This window comes from Pteronotus mesoamericanus, unplaced genomic scaffold (assembly GCF_021234165.1).
Source record: "Pteronotus mesoamericanus isolate MK-2021 breed Mesoamerican mustached bat unplaced genomic scaffold, CSHL_Meso_final contig_116, whole genome shotgun sequence".
Classification (NCBI taxonomy): Eukaryota; Metazoa; Chordata; class Mammalia; order Chiroptera; family Mormoopidae; genus Pteronotus; species Pteronotus mesoamericanus.
The window spans coordinates 40,078,183-40,100,010 of NW_026555027.1; the positions used below are offsets into that span (position 1 = coordinate 40,078,183).

The 21,828-nt window shown below is 39.3% G+C and overlaps 1 protein-coding gene, 1 non-coding gene and 1 pseudogene across 2 annotated transcripts in view; all 3 read right to left on the minus strand.

The window, feature by feature from the left end:
* Positions 1-7,499, minus strand: part of GNB4 (G protein subunit beta 4) — a 48,609-nt gene extending 41,110 nt beyond the window's left edge. Inside the window, exon 1 of the mRNA XM_054580854.1 lies at positions 7,294-7,499. The gene's annotated coding sequence lies outside the window, so the exon portion shown is untranslated. The remainder of the gene's footprint in view (positions 1-7,293) is intronic.
* A 4,562-nt stretch (positions 7,500-12,061) lies between these two features.
* Positions 12,062-21,828, minus strand: part of LOC129072306 (60S ribosomal protein L32-like) — a 29,871-nt pseudogene continuing 20,104 nt past the window's right edge.
* Positions 12,537-12,676, minus strand: LOC129077452 (small nucleolar RNA SNORA7). Its single transcript, XR_008529863.1, has one exon. It is a non-coding gene; the product is annotated as a small nucleolar RNA SNORA7 (small nucleolar RNA).

The window sequence follows — 21,828 nt, forward strand, 5'->3', positions numbered from 1 at the left end:
ATACAATAAAGATTAAGTAAGTAAGAAAGTAAGTAAGTAAGTAAGTAAATAAATAAATAAATAAATAATCTGAGTTCCAAACACATGCCAGGCACATTCCAGGCTCTAGGGGTTCAGCAGCAAACAAAACAAACAAAAGTTCCCGTTGTCATGGAGCTTTATTCTATATCTGTCTAGGAGAAAGATAACAAAGCACATAAATAAATGACAATTTCAAGTACAGATAAGTACTATCCAGGGAAAAAAGACTGCAAGAAACTAGAGGGCGACAAGGAAGGCTACTTTAAAATAAATTAATCTATGTAAAGACATGAATTAGTCACGCCTCAAGCAGGGGGAAGAGCGGTGCAGGCAGAAGAAACAGTAAATGCAAAGGCCATGAGGCTGAAACCAAGCTGGCATGCTGCTCAATCAACAGCAGAGAGGATAGTGAGGCTGGGGGTAAGCAGGCAAAGCAAAAACACTTAGGGAGGTGAGCAGCAACCCAGCCATGGGATCATGTAGGCCTCCTGACCATAGTGAACACTTCAAATTTTATCTAACAGTAATGGGTTCAGATGACTGAGAGAAATAATCCAATTTGCTCTATATCTTCTGAAGTTCACACTAGCTGCTGGGACCCAGAGACTGGAAGTTGAAAGACTGGTTAGCTACTGCAAGAAGTCAGGCCAGGAAAGCTGGTGGTTTGACACAAGAGGAGGGGCATTGGAGGTGATAAGAAATAGTCAAATTTGGAACAATTTTTAAGTTAGAACCCATAATACTTGCCAATGGAGGAGCAGATGTAGGATGAGTAAAACGGGGGGATTAAGGATAACTCTTAGGATTTTTAGCATGAACAACTGGGTGGGCGGTGGAGTCATTTGCTGAGAGGGAGACTTAGAAACCACAGCCAGAGACACAGGAGGAAAATAAGAGCCAGGGTCCCAGAAGCCAAGGGGAAAAAATGCTGCAATAAGGAAGGAGCTATATCTATCACCTGCGTCAAATGTGGCTGAGAGAGCTAATTTGCAAGACCGACATTCCAGGTGACCTGGAAAAGAATGCTTCCATGACACAGAAAGGATAAAGCTTCCCGGGGAGAGGGGATGTTCAGAAGAAGATGCAGGTGAGGAGATGAGGAGTAGAGGCAGCCTACATGAAGTCTTTGAAAGATTTTTTTTGGGACACCTGTAAAATTTTATTTTTAACTTTTCATTTTTTTAAATTTCAAACTTAAAATTGGAAAAAGTGAACACTCTCACAACCTCACCTAGAATCACCAATGGTTAACATTTGCCATATTCACTCTCTCTGTATCACTCTATGTATTGTTGCTTATCCATTTGAGAGTATATATTGAAGATCCTTTGATGTTTTACTCCTAAATAATTTACCGTATATCTTCTAAAAAGGGCATTCTCTTTCATAACAATAGTACAACGATCAAATTCAGGACACTTACATTGATACAGTACCATTATTGATTATGCAGTACATATTCAAACTTTATGCCCCAATAATGCTCTTGAGCAACTAGATTTTCCAATCAAAGATCCAATCCAGGATTATGCAGTGTATTTCATGGTCAGGCCTCTTAAACCTCCTTTAATCTGGCCCGCTTCCTTTGCCTTTCTTTGTCTTTCTGTACATTAACATATTGGAAGAGGACAAACCAGTTACTTTGTAGAACAATCCTCAATGAAGGCTCATCAATGGTCTCTTTGTGATTAGATTTTGGTTATGAATTTTAGAAATACTAAGTGATGAGATCCCTATTTCAAGCACATCAAGAGGAGTATGTTTATCCCACTACTGATGATGTTCACTTTGATCAGTCGGTTGAGATGGCATCTGCTAGATTTCTCCACCGTAAAAGATCTTTTTCCCTTTGGTCATTAATCTCTAGAGAAATCACTGGAATAGTAGTAATATCATTTTTCCTATCCAACTTTCTCCATGAGTAGCACTTGCCTAATTTTACCATGATAGTTGCAAAGTGTCGACTTCCATTGTTCCTTCTACACTTTTTATTGGCAGTCTATTTGGTAGAGCTTTCTCCTCTTCCTTATTTTATTTATTTATCATAGCTGTGGTTTCTTATTTAATTCAATGGGTTATAATCCATTATTACCATTAATTCATTTTGAGGCTCAAATTTTCCCAGTATGGCTATTTGAGCTAGTTCCTATGTCCTTTTTATATGCTCCCTGTCAATTTTTTCAACACTCTTTTGTGTTCTAGGTTTGTCTTATACTTTCCCTGCCCAAGCTCTCACTGGAAACAGCCATTTAGATCTGAGCACTAGTTGTGCTAAATACTACTAGGATGTCATTGCTTCTAGGCCCTTTTATTAAACAAAACTAGAAAATGTGTGTGTGTGTGTGTGTGTGTGTGTGTGTGTATACACATACATATATATGAATGTATGTATATTTTAATCATAAGTTCATATTGATAAATCTAATTCCAATCCAACACCAGGGAGTTCTTCATTACCTTCTTCCATTTCTTATTTTTATTTCCTGTCTCCCTCAGTTAAAACTCAAGATTCCCAAATATCAATAAATGTACTCATTTGCCCAATCCTACAATATAAACAAAATAGTTTCAGAATTGCTATGTCTCGTCTCTACCACTATAAATAATAGCTTACTATACAGGGTTCAAGACTTTTTTGGAAGTCCTTTTTATCTTTAGACTAAAGGTGTATATATAGTCAAAGTCCTATATTAAGAACATACTTGAATTCATTTTTTTCTTCTGAGAATTAATATTAACATCGAAATACAGTTGGTTCATTTATTGCTGTTTGTATTCAATTTTGGAGGGTTTTTCCCCCCACCCAACCAGTTAATTTTATTTTTGAACACATAAAACATGAACAAGTTTCCAAAACTCAAAACTATACAAAAAGGTAAAATCAGAGCCATTCCCTCCATTATGCCTTTTTTCAGTTCCTACCCACCTTCTGTAGGTAACTATTGGGTTGGCCCAAAAGTTCGTTTAGTTTTTTTCCATATGATGGCTCTAATAATGCTTAGTTGTCTTTAACTTCATATAAAAGAATTTTTTTAGGTTGTATTGTGACAACTGTTATATCAGTGTGCATTTTTTAAAAACATCAAAATTGGTGAGTTTGTGTGCATCCATTTTAATATTGAAGATAGAATAAGTAACACTTTTGGCATATTATGTTTTATTATTTTAAGAAAGGTAAAAATGCAATTGAAATGCAAAAAAAGATTTGTGCAGTGTTGGAGAAAGTACTGTAACTGATCGAACATGTCAAAAATGGTTTGTGAAGTTTCTTGGTACTGCTCACATTGTGGCCAAACAATCCTTTGCTGTGGGGCTGTATTATGCATCAGAAGATGGTTAGCAGCACCCCTGGCCTCCACCCACTAGAAGCCAATAGTGAGAAATAGCTAATATGCTCAAAATATCCAAATTAATAAAGTTATTGATGAAAATAAAAACTTTGTCTTTTATTCTATGGGAAAAACATAATGGACTTTTTGTCCAGCCCAATAGTTTCTGGTTATCACTCCTATATTTATGTTTGTTCTATTAAAAAAAATGCTTTCTACATGTGGAGCAGAGAAATGGGGCATAATACTTGATCAAGAAAGAATCGTATGTAAGATGGAAGATAGTCCTGGCCAGGTGGCTCAGATGCTTGGAGTGTTGTTTCATTCACCAAAAGATTTTGGGTTCAATTCCCAGTCAGGGCATATTCCTAGGCTCTGGGTTCAGTCCCTGGTCAGGAGCATATAGGAGGCAACTGACTGATGTTCTCACACCAATGTATGTCCCCCCTCCCTTCCTCTCTCTCTAAAATCTATTTTAAAAATATCCTTGGGTGAGGATTAAAAAAAAATAGATGGGAGACATAACAGAATGTTTGTATAATAATGTACATGACTCCATAAAAACTGAAATTGAAGCTGTAGGAGGGATGGGATAATTATAGGCAGAAATATCTATCAAAAATATCTTCTGGTTTAATTTGAGGGATATCAAAGCATTACCAAATTCCAAAATAGATTGCCATCTTTTTTGTAATCATCCAAATTAGTTATATCTATGGCTCTAGAGAGCCCACATTGAAACGGGGTTATTATTTTGGAAGGAAAATTAAACTATCACTACCTATTAATGTCAATAAAAGTAATTCTGCCAGAGCAAGAAGGAGATTTTGAACTCTGAGCTAGACATTTAATCAGGAATAAATAAAGAGGCGAGAGGAGAATGGCTGATGTGAGGACTTGCGTCATAACACAGATGAACAGTAATGATCATGCTGGAAAAATAAACCCACATCTCCAACATGCCTTGGAAAAGTTACAAATATGCTAATAATTTATGCTAGTAATTGAGGACCATTCCTCATGCCCTTGCTCTAAGTCCATGTAGCACAGAGAACATGGACTCTAGAGGTGAAGAGGTCGGGCCTTGAATCCCAGCTGTGTTCCTTAACTACATGACCACTGGCACATCTCAAAGGTGGTTTCCTTACCTATAGAACTGCATAATGCCTCCTTTGCCAAGTTAATGTGAGATATAAATATAATAATGTATAGCATTGCCCCTGACCCAGAACAGATGTTCAGTATAAACAGATGTTCCTATAATAAATGCAGATTAAACTAGATAGCAAGCTAAAGAAACTAATCACACAGTGAACTTCAATATATGCCTGAAAGAAATCAGAGAAATCACACCATCCTAGGCAGTATTTCATAAGGGCAGAAAAATGTCCAACACTTACTTCCAATTCTCAATTTCCAAAATGTCCCAGAGTCTATTTATAAAGTGTAAAAATATGTGTTGACATACTAAAGAGACAAAGACTTAAAAGAAACGGTTCAGGGAGATGTCAATTAAATGGTACAAACTTCCAGTTATGAGATGAATAAGTTCTGGGAATCTTATGTACGGCATGGTGACTATGGTCACAATATTCTATTGCACAATAGAGAGTTACTAAGAGTATATCTTAAATGCCCTAACCCCGCCACCACACACACACACACAAAAGTAATTATGTGAGGTAATGAAAGTGGTAACCTTATTGTGCCAATCATTTTGCAATATATATGTGTATCAAATCATCACATTGTACATGTTAAACAATGTTATATGTCAATTTTACCTCCATAAAGCTTAAAAAATACTAAAAGAAGCAATTCCACAGGTTAACAAAGAGAAATGACTCAGAATAACCTCGTAAATAAGGCTCATGGTTCACAAAGAGATAAATCTAAATATATTAGAAGCCATGTTAACCAATTTTATAATTTTATAAATGCGTACACACAAGAGAGTTAACTATGTTCAGAAACCAATATTTTAAAAGTTTCTATTTCAGTTTCAAATTCATCTACAAACCAAAATGCAACAAAGAAAATCTTAAAATGATCTTTAGCCAAATACTGAAATATACAATAAACTTTCAGACCTGTGGACCAAAAAAGAATCCCTGTAATAGATCTAACTGAAGGTAACCTCACAGAATGATCTGATCAGAAATTCCTAACTGCTCAGGTCATGGTGGGTAGTTCACCTCAGGCCTGTAATAGCCCTGGTAAAAGGTTATCTTAGTCTTAAGCAAGAACTGGCTATTGTTTTTGTGCGTCTAAGTTAACACACCTTTGAAATGCCTTTTTCAGAACCCCTGAAGAGAGCACATAATCTTGTTAACTATCCTCCAATCTAGCGATTTTCAACTGGTGTGCCCCAAGATTTTTAAAACGTGCAATACCTGACTATTTAATCAAGGGCACTGACCTTTTTTCCCTTAGATTGTCAAACTTAAAAATGGCAATAGCCAACACAACAATAGTTGTCCAGTGTGAATGAAAATTATATCTATTTTTGTCAGATTGACAAAATACATATTTTTTGGTGGTCACACAATTTTAGTAATGATTTTATGTGTGCCATGAGATGAAAAAGTTGAAAACCTCTGCTATCATCCAATCAAAGTGATTTCCCTGCCTTGCCTTGTCCCACAGGTTGGTTCATACAATGTTCCTTAGTTCCCTCCTTAATTCCAAATGTATAAAAAAAAGTGCAAAACTGTAATTCTCCAGAAGCATTTTACATCTTGCTTCCCCACACGTAGTTAATTTGGCTCAAATAAACTCATTAAAATTCTCTAGAGCTTTGGGCATTCTCATGTCAACAGAGCCTAGGATCAGTAATAACCCAAAAGCCACACACTGAAGTCTTAAAATGTGCCATGACAGGGTCTCAAAGCATGCAATCTTGTGTATACAGACCTTTGTTTTCCTCCTGACTAGAAATGACTTCTCTTTCATCTTAAATAAGCAGTGTGTGCTCTATCTCTATTCTACAAGACGTACTTAAAGGTCACCATCTCAGTTTACAACACTAAAATGGGCTGATAACACAGCGATCTAATCAACAATTAAATGTCTTAAGAAAACTTCCCAGTAGGGTGCTAATCCACAAGCCGGCTCTTTTACAAGTGGCGGAGAGGCAGACAGATGCATCCTTTACTAAAAGAGAAAAGCAGTAGAGAAAGGGGAAGAGAGGTACAAAGTAAACGCACTGCTTCTATAAACAAATGAAACTCTGCTCTTAAGCTTTTAGAAAGGCAATCTTTCCTTATCGAATAGCAAAAAATATCAAAATACAAGGCAATCATTTGTGTTTTGCAGCAGAAAAAGAATGTGAGGATTAAAGGAAAACATTTTATCATGTACTGAATTTACAAGTGTTTGAAATCCATTAATTTCCCCCACTCACTCTCAAAATGTTGGACATCATATCATTTCCAAAATAAATTTAACACGAAACCACTGGGCTCATTTTTAGTACTCAGTGGAGAAGTTTTCTAAGCTTTCACAGCGCTCTCCGCCCAATAACCCTTCTAGGCAATCCCGGATAACCGCTATTTTCAGGGTAAACACGAGGTCTCGCTCTGCCACAGAATGGTTGGGGCGTGGAGAGAAACCTGGGGGTCCCGAAGCTAGGGCTATGAACGGTCCCCTCGCTTCTCAGCACTCGCAGTCCCAGCGGCCCAGGAAGTGCCCGAGGTGACGGCCCAGCTGCCGGTCTCCAGCGGGAGCACAGAGCGCCTAAGGCGCGCCCGCCCCGTCCCTCCCTGGAAGGGTCCACCGCTCAGAGCCCCGGGTCCCTGAGTCAGGAGGGACCCAGCCGACCCAGCTCCACTGCCCCGGCTGGGTTTCGCCGGGGCGGCCCGGCGGCACCTCACGCCCCCTGCGGGAAGCCCTGGATCCCCCTGTGGGGCGCACCGACGCCGCAGCTCGCGCGATCGCCGCCTACCTGGAGTAAGCTCCGGCCCCGGTCGACCTGGTGCTGCCTGAGTCCACCGGGTGCTCAGCAGCCACACGCGCGCAAAGCTGGCGTGCAGAGCACAGAGCACCGCTGAGACCAGTGCCGCCCAAATCCGCCGGCCACACCCAGGCCCGCACCGCTCAGCTGCCAACTCCGCCGCGCGCAGGGGCCGGGGCGGGACGTGGCTCCGAGCGGGAGGCGCGAGGCACGAGGCGCGCAGAACCAGCGGGGACGCGCTGCGGTCGCGAGCAAGCCCTGGAGCGTGCGCGCGGGGCCTGGGCGGGGGGCGAAAGGAGAGGACGCCGAGCACAGCTTCTGCTTCCTATTTTTTGTCTCGTTTCCTGCCAGAAGAAGAAAAACATTAATTCCCGGGCAGTTTCGTTTTCTTGTCGGCGTGGCGCCTGGACGCCGGCACATACTTCTGAGTAGGGCCCAAGTGGTGTGTCCAGTTTCCTTCCTGGTACCGCATAAGCCTCAGTTGGCCCGTGGGCAGGATAGGGGGTCTGGCTTAGAAGACCCCAAGGTCCCCTTTAGATTTAATATTATGAAATTCTAAATGTAAAAAACTAAACTGAAGTCCAGAGTCATACAAAATTGCATTACAATCCCAGGTCTACCATCGCTGTTTGTACGACTGGACTATCTCAGGACCTCGATTTCGTTGTTGGAAAATAGGGGAAATGATATCTGCCTTATACAGGTGCTAAAATGTTAAATGGGATAACACTTACACAGAGCCTTCCTCTAAATAAATGATCAATACTTGGAAATTATCGTCACTACTGTCACTGATGAAGCCAGGCCTTCCAGATAACCCTGTCACGTCGCTCCTCTCTGCATTAAACATCACAGACATCTCAACCGACTTTATTTCCCCCACATTTTTCTGGGTGTTTGATATTTAAAATGTCATAAAGTGAATGCATCTACCCAATTTACTTTTTCCGCAGTCAGTACCCGCTGGGGGAGCAGTTTTCCTTTCTCCACCCCCATCTTTCTTCGGAGTTAATTTCAGTTTGACAGACTGTTGCTATAGCATTCCTTCTCTGACGTCAAACAATTTAAAGAAATAGCCCTGGGTAAGGAAAACTGCAGAGGAGCTCTTTGTGGAGTTTCTGTGCTGGAGAAAGATTTGAACAATATCATAAGCGAACTTGAACCCCTCCCGCAGCCTTTCATTCCTTCTTCAGCAGCCTCCCATTATCACCTGGAATAAACCTCTTAGTATCCTCAAAGAGATGATGCCGTGATAAGCATATTCTGATGGCGACTGTGGAAAAAAAAAAAAAAAGTGACCGTTTTGCATAACACAAGTGGAGAGGGTCGTGGAGCTAGAATGATGAAATTATACGTGGCTTTCTCACAAATTTTCATTTTCCCTAAGATGGAGTGCTTTTTTCCATTAAGAAGACAAGGGGGAAATCCCAAATCAATCTACATATCAAAGTGTCAGAAAAGTTGAGTAGTATCTGACTGGTTTGCATCTGTAACTGCTTAAATGTTTTAATGTTTAAATCCTGAGCTTTGTCATTGCCCTTTTTAGGAAGAAGCAAAGGGAAATTGTTGTTCTGGAGTGCCTATTAAGCATCAGGCTCCCTGCTTTCTTATACCATAGTTTCATTATTCTTGTAATGACTCTTCAATGTGTGTTGTATCCCCGTGTTACAGATAATGAAACTGAGGCTCAGTGAGATTAATGTATCTAAAGTCACCCAGAGAGTGGCAGAGCTTTACGTGGAACCCAAACTGGATTGACTCCAAAGTTCACTTTAGATTCTTTCTGTCCTGTTCTTGGGCACTGATACTTAACAGGTATAGGGTTTTGAGAGGTGGTTTAGGTTAAGATTATCAGCTGAAAAATAAGGTGCTGGTATTTAGGAAAATCCAGTGGAAAGTACTGAGATATTCTATTCCAGAAAAGATTAGGGAAAATATGAATCAAGAGCTTCTAAGCACAAAAACCTGAAAAGATCTAACAAGAATTTTAGCAATCTTTGAAGATTTGGCAATAGAGTACACAAAATAATGACTTAACCTTCTTGAAAATTTTATGTGGACAGAAAAATTACTATGATAATAAACTCCAAGTACAAAAAAGGAAAGTTTAATCATTATCCAAACGTCCATTTCCTAGAATATTACATTTCTGTTTTGCCACATCTGCTGCATATTTTTCTGAAAAGAACACTTACTTGTTAAAAGGACAAGCCTGTATTGAAAATCTGAAAGTGGAGCTGATGAAAAGAATTTCATTACCAGGAATAATTTCCTAACAGCACAGTAATGCATCTAAGTGATGCAGCAATTAGTAGTTTTTCAAGTGATAATGTAATCAATGTAGAGAAAAAGGGAGAGAGAGAAGGGAGGACAAGCTATTAATATTTTTGAAGACTGCTGATTTGTGTAGATGATTGCAGTGATATATCCTACTTCTAATGATTAAACCCAAGGTTCTTGTGTTTGGGTGCCACTGGACGATACTTAGATTTCTAAGTCATTAATTAGACCCATGTTCTCAAATCCTACTCTATCAAGAAAAGATGATGGCATTCCTGCTAGAGAACCTTTGAAGACAAACTCCCTGCCTGTTTCATCTTTGTATTCCCCATACTCTTTAACAGAACACTTTGCACATACTAGGTACTCAGTGAATGAACAAATGAATGAATGAATGAAAGAATGCACTTGGTTATTTATTTTACGCAAATAACCTCCAACACCTAACTCCATCCATGCCCTACTCAGAATCCTAGAAAGAGGATAGTGATCATTATAGTTGCCGTTGCTGCTGCAGAGTATTTTGCTCTCCTATGACCTAGTTCAGAGAAGCTCTGTTCCTGGTCTCCTGTTAGATGAATCTGAATCTTATTCTCAGTGAGTTACCCTAAAATCCACAATGCCATAAGATTCTAACCTCTGCTTTTAAATCAAACCCTAGAAATGGTCTATTTTTTTCTGAACCTACTCTGCTCTGAGACAATGCCAAGTGCATTGTGAAGAACAAAACCACCAAAGTGTACAATTTTTCAGTACTGCCCTGTTGTATGTGTTGTATGTGTTCCAATTCCATTGTATTCAGGATGAAGCTAAATTATTTACCCACAACATTAGAACTAAAGTAAAGGTTCTCTTCCAACTAAAACAGAATAAGTTTAAAAATATTAAATGGAAATTGTTTGATAGGATCTACAGCAGTTCCACGAGGATTGAGAAGCGATCCCTAAGTAGATTCTGTAAGAGTAAGCTTGTGAGTTTTTTCCAGACAACTTGATCCGAGAAGTCATGTCTAAAGCCTTCCCTCTTGCTTGTGCACAATATACTTTGATATTAAATCATTTTACAGCTTATATTTTGAGCCCACCTTTGCTGTGTTCTTCTGACACTCCTGATAGCATCTTTCTTGCATGTTTCTTTTCAGGATCTCTCATTGCAGTTTGGGTCTATTGTCTACAAGCACATAAGTGCCCTTAGGAGAGCGCTGCATTTAACTAATGATGTATGTCATAGGCATGGGAGGGGAAAGTAGAAACACCCAGACATATATTGGCTCTTTTAGGTCCTATGATTCAGGTCTCTGGAATCTGTTATTGGGAAGGGACAGGAAAAGTGAAAAGAATACTAAATTGCAAATCAGAAGATCAGATTTAGAGCTTCAGCTCTGGTAATACATATCTGTATGATCTTGGGAAGTTCACAACCCACCTGAATTTTGTCTTACTCGATATCTAAAATGAGAGTTCTGGATTCTAGCAGGATGGGCAAATACCACTATGCCATCACATAGTACTGTCTTTAATCAACCATGTACTCTTTTCCTCTAAGACTCATCCCATCCCGAGAATTCTTTTGAACATTACAAACCAGGAAGGCACTCTAATTTTGGTGTTGATAAGTGAGTAAAAGTATTATGTTAGCTATCTATTGCTGTGTAACACACCACCCCAAAACACAGTAGATTAGAATAACAACATTCATTTCCTTTGCTCAAGGTAGCCAAGTTTGGCAGGGCTTGGCAGACGCACTCTTCTCTGCCCAAGGCAGTGTCAGCTAGTTTGACTCTATTTTCAAGATGGCTTGCTCAGATGGCTAGCGAGTGGACTGGCTTTTGGTTGAAAGATCAGCCAGGGCTGTGGACAGAGACCTCCATGCTTCCTCACAAAGGTGTTTCCATGGGTTACTTGGAAGTCCTCATACTGCAGTGTCTGGGCTCAGAGCAAGTGTTCTTCTAAGGGAACAAGAAGGAAGTGCATTGCATTTTTATGATTTAGCCTCAGGAAGCACATGTTTTAGCTTCCGCCATACATTCTTGGTCTAGACAGTCACAAATTCAAAGATAGGGACACGAATCTCTTAACGGAAGGGGGCAAGTTTCCAGCAGAGCATGAAGGCTGACACAGGTTGCAGCCATGTTGGAAGTACAATCTGCCACAAGCACGTTCACTAACCCTGAATTAATCAATGAATCTGTATAATAACTTTAGGTTCTGTTTTTCCATTCCTTCCTCCCATTTAACATTGACTTTGTTTCTTTTTGCTGATGAGCTCTGTGTTTCAAACACTGGAAAATGTCTTGCTTTCCTTCCTAATTTGCTTTTTTTGACTTTGCTTTCTTTTTTGAATTTTAATGTTTGTAATTATCATACTATAAATGTGACCTTATTCTTTTGGTGTATGGTTCTGATTTTATTTACTTTTATTTTTTTATGGCAGAACTTTATAGTTTTATCAACACAAACACAATGTGCACACAAGCTGCCTATTCCTTTTCTTCTCTGCGCAGCCTGGCATAGGGGCTGGTGACTCTGGCGGCCAGCTGGGCTGCTCTTCCCACCAGGGCTTTGCAGTCCTTCGGGGAGGTGTTGTGAACAGTCTCAGAACAGTGAGATTGGCTGCACATCAGCAGCACTTCAAGCTCCTGGACAATGTGGACCAGGAACTTCTGAAAGCCTCTGGGCAGCATGTTCTTCATTTTCTTGTTGCTCCTATAACCAGTATCAGGCATCAAGATCTGGTCTTCGAATCTTCTCTGCATCCAACCGTCGGTGGGTTTCCACCAGTTACACTTAATTTTGACATGAGTCTGAGTGGTGCCTGATGAACTTCTTGGTCTTCTTTTTTACTACCTCGTCAAAAGGGGTCTGAGGGTAGCCACAATGCCTTCGAGAAAGAGACAGAGACTGTAAGATAAAGAAGAGTCCTGGAAGGAGTGGCTTTCCTGCCCAGGGCTTGAACTTTGTTGCAGAGTATCTTCTAGTCACCAGCTCTTGAGCAAGCGGTGAATGGAATGGGTGCCTCTGCCAGGTTTGCTTTCCCTCCTGTTTCCGAAGACGGCAGAATACTAATGACTCTCCAGGCGCAATGCTGGGAGGTCAGTTCTATGATTTTAAACACATGTACAGATTTATTAACCACCAGTACAATCAGAATATGGAATGGTTCCATCACCCCTCAAAAATGCCCTCCTGCCAGCCTATCATTGTTGCTGTTACCTCACCTCCCCCCTCGAACCCCTAGCAATCACTGATCTGTCCTCCAGCTCCATAGTTTTGTCACTTTAAGAATATTGTATGAATGGAATCATACCATAGGAGAGCTTTTAAGGCCGGCTCCTTTCACTCAGCAGGCCTTGTTCCTTATTGCTGAGTAGTGTTCTATGGTACAGGTGTATCATACTTTGTTTATCAATTCACCCACCCAAGGACTTTTGGGATGTTTTCCATTTGGGGGCAATCATGAATAGAGTTTCTATAAACACTGAGGTCTAGATTTTTATGTTAACATATATTTTCCTTTCTCTAGGTAGACAACCGTGGGTGGGATTTTTCGATCATATGGTCAGTGCATGTTTAACCTTATAAGAAACTTGCCAAATCATTTTCCAGAGTGGCTGGTCCATTTTTTATTCTTATCAGCAGTGTGTGGGAGTTTCAGTTGCTTTGAGTCTTTGTCAGCACTTGCTATTATCAGGATATACACACGTTATCTAATTTTAGCTATTCAAATAGGTATGTAGTGGTATCTCGTAATGGTGCTTAATTTTGAATCTTCTTTAGCATCACACATGCATGTTTCTTTCCTCTTACCTTTCCCTGCTCAGATTCAGTCCATGCATTTCTGTCACATTGATTTTCCTAACCCACAACACTAATTAAATCAATTTTTTTGTCTTAAAAAAACTAAAATGTTTTCCATTTTTTTACTGAATTGAGTATACCTGTCATCCCTGATATGCAAGGCCTTATGTAATCTGACTCCTATCTATCTTTGCCTTCTGTGTCAGCTCTGTTCCCAAAACAGGCTCCTCAGCCTTCCTTCCATATCAAAAGCCAAGACTTTGAAGAGACTGCCCTTGCCCTTCTGTGCCTGGAATGCCTCCATGTAATCCCAGGCATTCTATCCCAGACACTCTTCCCTGGCTCCAGAGCACCTTCCTCCACAGATCAGCATATCCAAGACTGGGCTGGTATCCAGCTGGGAAATGAGTCTCCTTTGCTTATAGAAATGGAGAATCTTCAAGTGATTCTATCAGGTTGCCCTCCCTTGGAGAAGAGAAGGAAGTTAAGATAAGGGGCTAGCTTCTCTTCAGGAACACTGCATTCCCCTCATGGGGCATGTTCTTCCCCAAACCCCTTCCCCTTTAACCGGCATTTGAATGCTAGAAGGCAGAGAGTGAATATACAGTATTGATATTATCTTATGCCTGCCTGCCAGCTCTTGGAGGGGAGGGCTCAGCAAAGGAACAATGGCCTCTGCCAGTACCGCTGCCTTGGAAAAAGCTCTCTTTCCAGCCCTGATCCTGAAGCCAGGCACCTCAGTTCCTCCCCATATGTCCCTGGTGCCTTTCCAGCTGCTGCCCCAGCAGTGGGGCTCAGAGTGAGTGAGTCCGAGTAAGTCAGTGCACAGTCCTTTTAAAGGAACACTTGGGGCTCCAGAAGCCCTACATCTCACTCAGCCACAATCTCCAGTGGTACTTGCAGCCAGAAGTTAGGGAGATTTCTCGTCCCTGCACTGGAACCCTGGGCTGAGAGTTCTGATGTGGGGCTGGGACCCGTTGCTCTTCGGGCAGGGATATCCACAGCCCAGATATCTCTCCTGATTTTTTTTTACCATTCTGGTCTCCTCCCCTCCTCCCAGCCTTGATATTTCATTATATGACTTATGTTCAGCCTGATTTCAGGTGGTTCTGAATGATGGTTGTCCTGTAGTTTGGTTGTACTTCTGATGTCATTGTGGGAGGTTTCAAGCACTGTGTTTACCTATTCACTGTCTTGACCAGAAGCAAAAAGGGTATCTTCATAGTTATGTAGAATGAATAGAATCAGGCTAACAAAATGCTTGATTCAACAGTAATACTTCTAGTACCAAGTCTTCTGACAGAGGAGGTGGTGAAACTGGGGTGGAAGGAGGATACATGTGCAGGGGAGCCCAACCCGCAGCCCATGGGCCGCATGCAACCCAGCAGGCTGTGAATACAGCCCAACACAAGATCATAAATTTACTTAAAACACTGTGAGGTGGTTTTGTGTGTGTGTCTGATTATATATTGCAGTGTATTTAATGTGTGGCCCAAGACAACTCTTCTTCCAGTGTGGCCCAGAGACGCCAAAACTTGGACAACCCTGTGAAATCTGGGAACAGTTTTTACACTTTTCCTTTACTCTGAGGTAACTTGTAAGCATTGAACTACCTTGACAGTTTACAGTCCCTTTGGCTGTCATTTTAGTTCTTAATGTGGCGTGGGGTGGGGTGGAGGGGTGCAGGGAGACTGCTCTAATATTTTGCCATCCATGCGACAGCAGTGAATAAGGGCTTCTAGAGAAATTCACTCTCCTCAGGGACCAAGGAAGGAAGAAAACTATTGGGTGGAACCAACTTCTGTTCTCATAGTATGTGCTGAGTGCTGATGGCTGTGGGATCATCACCTGGTGTTAAGTGCTCTGCGGGAAGCCCAGCCCTTTGCATTTGAGCAAGAATACAAGTAGGGTAATGATGGTTTAAACAAAAATTGCTTTGTTCATCTTTTTTTCCTAAAGGTTTTATTTATTTATTTTTTAGAGAGAGGAGAAGGTAAGGAGAAAGAGAGGGAGAGAAACATCAATGTGTGGTTGCCTCTCATGTGCCTCCTGTTGGGGACCTGGCCCACACCCAGGCATGTGCCGTACACTGGGAATCTAACAAGTGACCTTTTGGTTCACAGACTGGCGCTCAATTCACTGAGCCACACCAGCCAAGGCATCTTTGCCCTTCTTTAAAGAACAAAGAAGAGAAAAAAAAATCAGCAATTAGGACTAAATATCTGAAAATATATATATCTAAGATGCTGTAGAAACAAGGCAGAGTTAAGACTTTCCCTAACAGAAACAATCTTCCTTGGAACAGATATCTTCATTTAATATTTTCCTTTCAATATCTCTTCAGTTTGTTTATATTTATTGACTATTTAGGAGGCAGTACTTCATGTAATTTACCTCAGTTTTTATCTACAGCAGACTTTAAAGTGTATCTTATTCCAATTGTTCAAAAGAGGAGATTTAGGCTTAGAGAGAGTAGAATCTTGCTCAAAGTCCTGAGGCGGTGCCAGCAGGTGGGCACGGTGGGTTCAGGTCCCCCGTCCTTCTTTTCCCCCAACCCCCATCTCTAACAGCTCTGGCAGCTATCCCAGAAACTATACCACCTAAGGAAAATGTTATGCAAATGTAGCTTAAACATGCTCCACCTGAAGCAACATCCTGGCTCCTGAGAATCTCCTATATCGAATCAAACATGTAATAAATGGTGGAGCTGACATATGAAGCCAGAAGTTTCTGACCAGACATTTGGTATGTTCCTGCCCCTGATCGTAAGAGGCTACTCTCCAACAGTAACATGACTGCTTTCACTTAGGTTTCATTTTGAATATTGTATTTCCTTGTAAATAATCAGGGCAAAAATTGCAGTTAACAAATGCCTCAGAAGTTTTTTGAATCTGTTCAACTGTATCGCATAATAAGAATCAAGCAGGTGGGAACATTTAATGACTCCACCATCACCCAACTTGCCCCAACACTTACCAAATCCCCTTCAGTCTGGGAACATCAACTTCTTTGCTGTTCCTTTTTGGCCCTCCCTTATCAGGATTAACTACTTATTGCTCTTTCTGTTTTTATTGGACTGAAGTGAACTTAAGCTCCTATCCCTTCTGTCAGCTGGATTTCCTGGCTTAAAAGACCTGAATCCGAATATTAATCCCCCTTTTTCTACAATGTGGTATTATTGCTTGTTGCAGATACTTGTGCCACTCCATCTTTTTGAGAATTTTGTGGATTTTCTCATTGCAAATGAGTCAGTGTTTTAGAATTTGCATTTTCTCAAGTAACAAGTAGATTGCCTCATTTTTTAAATTAAAATTTTTCAGAGAATTCTAGTCCAATTTATCAATTTTTTTAAAAAAGAATCTGACTTATTTACAATCAAACCCAGAATTTGATTAACCAGCATTACATTATGAGCATTGGTCAAAGACAAGTGTTGCCTGTAGAGATTGACCCAGGGCAGCTGCACAAATCTCTACAAGAAAGTTCCTCTTTTTTGGTGACAATGAGTCAGATTTGTATTAACTCAGAAATAAATTTAAGGAGAAATAAAAACAACTTTGTCATCTAATGAATAACTGTTTTGTCTTGGTTTAGTTGATAAAGTAGCAACTCTAAAAATAAAACTTACTGTAGATATGTTCTTTTCCCTTTTATTTTAAAAATCAAACTCTTAGCCCTAACCAGGTAGCTCAGTTAGTCAGAGTGTCATCCCGACACGTCAGGGTTGTAGGTACAATCCCCAGTCAGGACACACACAAGAATCATCCAGTGAAAGCATCAATAAGTGAAACAACAAATAGATGTTTCTCTCTTTCTCTCTCTCAAATTAATAATAAAAAAACTTTTGACTTTTCCTTTTTGAATACCTAATATATAATTTCTTAAAAACTCACTCAAGTATTAGTATTTGAAGGGATTGCTTGGATGTGCTAATTGTTTGAGTCCACATAAGAGCTGAAATATACATTTTAAGGAAGTTTAAATATCTCCAGTTTCATTCTTTTCCATGAAATCAGACCTAGTTTTCTTCTGCATTGACCACGATTGCCTAATAAATCTATCCTAGACCAACTAAAAACGTACAAGCTTCCCAGATTTTTTTCTTTCTCAACCTACAGTTACCCTGGCATTTTGTATATCAATGACATTTATTAAATTTTGCCTTTTATTGAAGTTGTGCTCCTACAGTTCAGCAATGCTTAAGCAAATTCTTTGATAAGAATCTACTGCAGCCTCAAGTTGTTTACTGAATAGGCTTCTGCCTCGCCTGGCACGCACAGACGTCTAGGATCTGGCCCTAACCTGCCCTTTCCAGCTTTATCTTTATGGTTTTTTCATCTGAAACTTGGCTCTTCCTACTTCTGAGAAGAGGTGCTGGGATTTCCCATTTTTCTTGTGCTATCTCATGCTCTAAGTACCGCATGAGTCTAAGAGAGACTCATCTCAAAGCCATGTGTGATCTTCCCAACTGAACATATATCTCCTTGTTTCTGATCTTTGCAGCATGTTGTTTATACTACTTTTGTACACTTACATCACTGCTGACTGCTTTGGCTTAAATTATAATCATCTGTGCGCTTGCTTTATCTCCCAGATTTGCAAGTAAGCATGGCATGCTTGAAAGAACATAACATTGAAAAAAATCTAAGTTCATATAATGCCTCTGTCACTGATGAGCTGTGTGATCTTGGACAAGTAACCTTCCTTTTTGAGCTTTTCTTTTTCATCTATAGAAAAGTCATTAATTCATTTGCTCTCACACAGGCTTTGTGTTATAACAAAAGCATTGTACATAAATAGAAGATTCTTTCCACTTAACTGGATCCCATTTGTAAATATAAATAAATAAATAAATAAGAAAGGGAGTAAACATGCCAACGAAGGAAAAGGGACAAAAAGCTTGTACTGAAACTCTAAGAAAGTTTAAGGAAAAATAATGGGTTAAAGTTATTTAGCTAAGAAAAAAAGAACAGAAGACTAGATCCTTTCCACTACCCCCAATTTCTTTGAGTTTTATTAGTGGTCTGATATATTCACTGAGTCAGGGAGCAATATCTGTAGTCACTCAAAGCAATGAAGATGCTAGAAAGCAAAAAGAAGTCAAACTCACTTCTCTCTACTCTGCCTTTCAGAAATAAAACATTGAAAAGAAACAGCACCATCCAGCATATGTTGGGAAAATAGCTATTTTGTCTTCCAAACAGAAGAAATGTATCATATTTTTCCAAGGACAATTTCCTGAAATAAATTTGCCCTTGTTACTGCTGGAGAGGAAAAGAATTAATGTGGGTATTAGTAATAATATTGAAAAGAACAACTCTAGACATTTGTCAAGTGCTTATGATGAGCCTGTTAAGTAATTGGTACCCAAAACTATTACCTTTCTTAATAGTCAAATGACTTTGCTACTCAAAGAGTGGTCTATGGAGCTTGTTACAAATGCAAAATTGAAGTTCCTACCCCTCAACCTACAGGATAGAATCTATATTTTTTAAATATAAATCCCCAGGATACCATCAATAAAATGAAAAGGTAATCTACTGCCCTGGCTGGTGTGGCTTGGTTGTTTGGGTGTCATCTTGAGAACTGAAAAGTCTCAGGTTTGATTCCACATCAGGGGACATGCGTGGGTTTCAGGTTCAGTCATCCGTTGGGGCGTACATGAGAGGTGACTGATGGCTGTTTCTGTCTCACATCACTGTATCTCTCCCTCTCTTTCTCCCTACCTTCCCCGCTCTCTAGAATCAATAAAAGAAAAAAAATTAAGAAAGAAGAAAAAGCAACATACTGAATGGGAGAAAATTTGCAAATCCTATATTTGATAACAGGTTACTATCTAGAACACATAAAGAATTGATACAAGAGAAAAAAAGCCAAACAATCTGTCTTAAAAAATGGGCAGATAAACTAAACAGACATTTTTCCAAAGAAGACCTACAGATGGTGAACAGGTAGCTGAAGAAATGATGAACATCTTCAGAGAAATGCAAATCAAAACTACAATGAGATGTCAATCACAACTGGTAGAATGGCTGCTACCAAAAAGATAAGAAATAAGCTTCGGTGAGGAAGTGAGGGAAAACTGTGCACTGTTGGTGGGAATGTAAATTGGTGCAGCCACTATGAAAAGCAGTATGGAGGTTCCTCAAAAACTTAAAAATAGAACTACCAAATGACTCAGCAATTCCACTTCTGGCCATTTGTCAAAGAAAAAGAAAACACTAACTTGAAAAGACATATACACCCCCATATTCATTGCAACATTGTTTACAATAGCCAAGTATGAAAACAACCTAAGTGTCCATAGATGATGAATGGATAAAGAAAATGTAGCATACATAAACAATGGGGTATTATTTCACCAGTAAAAAGAATGAAATCTTGTCATTTGCAACAAATTGATCGACATTGAGACCATTATGTTAAGTGAAATATGTCAGAGACAGACAAATACTGTATGATCTCACTTATATGTGGAATCTTAAAAACAAAACAAAGAAACCCCAGGATAATAGATACGGAACAGACTGGTGGTTGCCAAGGGTGGGGGTGGGGAGCGGTGAGGTTGGGAGATGAGCACACGGATGAAGGGAGTTAGAAGGTACAAACTCCAAGTTATAAAATAAATGTCATGTGGATGTAATATACAGCAAAGTGACTACAGCTAATACTGTATTGCATATTTAAAAGCTGCTAATAGAACAGATCTGAAAAGTTATCATAAGAAAAAATCTGTAACTATGTAAGGTGATAACTATTAACTAGACTTATAGTGATCATTTTGCAATATATACAACTATGGAATTATTATGTTGTACACCTGAAACTAATGTAATGTTGTATGTCAATTATACTTCCATTAAATAAAAAGACCACAAGGTAATTCATTAGTACATTCAAGTTTGAGAAACACTGATGAATAAAGTCCTTTTCAATGAAGATTCTAAGATCCTTAACATCAGGAAATCATTTTTCTTCTCTTTTCATCTCAGTCTCCATCACTTGGGCTTCTTTGGTGTCTGGTAATTATTTGGCCTAATATGGGTTTGAAAAACTGTAAAAACATACTAATGTTTAAATGGTTGCAAGAATGTTCTGAAAGTAATGGCATCTTTTCTACCTTTACTATCCTGGGGCCAAGGAATGGCAACCAATAATTAGGAGATTATTTTCTAGTCACCTATAGATGTCTTTTTGGGATGACATTATCCCAAAAAGTTAGTCTCATATAAAAGAACTGTGGGTTGGGCTGGTGAACATAGACTTTGAGGAAGTCAAATGGAGAAACCATTGCTTGAAGAATTTCAAATTCATGTGGATATTTGTTAGTAAAACCTTTCTGTAGGACAATTTGGCAATATGTATTCAGCACACTAAAACTCTTTGACCCAATCATAGTATTTGTAAGAATTTATCTAAAATACAATAATTAAAGATGCACACAAAATTAAAGAAAAATTTGTTAATGAAAAATTATAAATACATAATATATTCAACACAATAATGGAATGATTAACTAGATTATGAGGTTGCCAAATAATAGAATAATATGCAGCCAATAAAATCTTGTTTTTGATTGGGGAAAAGCTCACAATATACTAAATGTAAAAACAAGCTCACCAAATAAAATATGATCCAAATTTTATACAAAAATATTTACACATAGAAAAATGAAAAACTACATTAAAATATCAGCAGCAGCTATTGCACAATAGTAAAAGTACACGTTGGAAAAAAACACTCAGCTACAAATTCTATTTTAAATAGCAAATATCAGCGTTATTACAGTTTCAAATATTCATAAGTGCTCCAGTATCCCTTAGAAATATTGCATATTCTCAGGTCATAGAATTACAGAATTTGAGAAACATAAGAAATCCCAAAGATTGTGAAGCCCACTTTACAAAGGAATAACAAGTGTCCCCAATGGGAGTGCCTCGCTTAACGCCATTGGATACATTGGGTAGCTAAACTCAGATATTCCGACTCCCTGTAATAACAGCAATAACAATTTTCAGGTGCATGACTCTGAACACCTTTTCAGAGGCTCTCTTTAATTTTCACTGTCTTTGTTTTTCCTTCTTTCCACCAGAAAGTAGCGTCAGTCATTCCCAAGGTCCCGTCTCCCTCTAGGAGGAGCCTGGGAAATAGTGTTATTTGTCGCCTGCACAGCCTTATCTCACGGCAGGCACATCCGCACCCACTGCTTGATACTGTCATTAAGTAGAGTGGGATTTGTGTTTACTATCCAAGTTCACACAGATAAGACACTATATAAGAACAAAATGTATTATTACATGTGTGGATGAAAAGGGGTTCTATGGATGGGATCTTAATAGGGTGATCTGATCATAAACTAACTAAAATGGTGAGTGCTCATGTCCCAGGAATATAACTTACTTAGTAAAAGTTTTATTTTTGCCTTAAGCAAGCCAAAATCTAGTTTTTG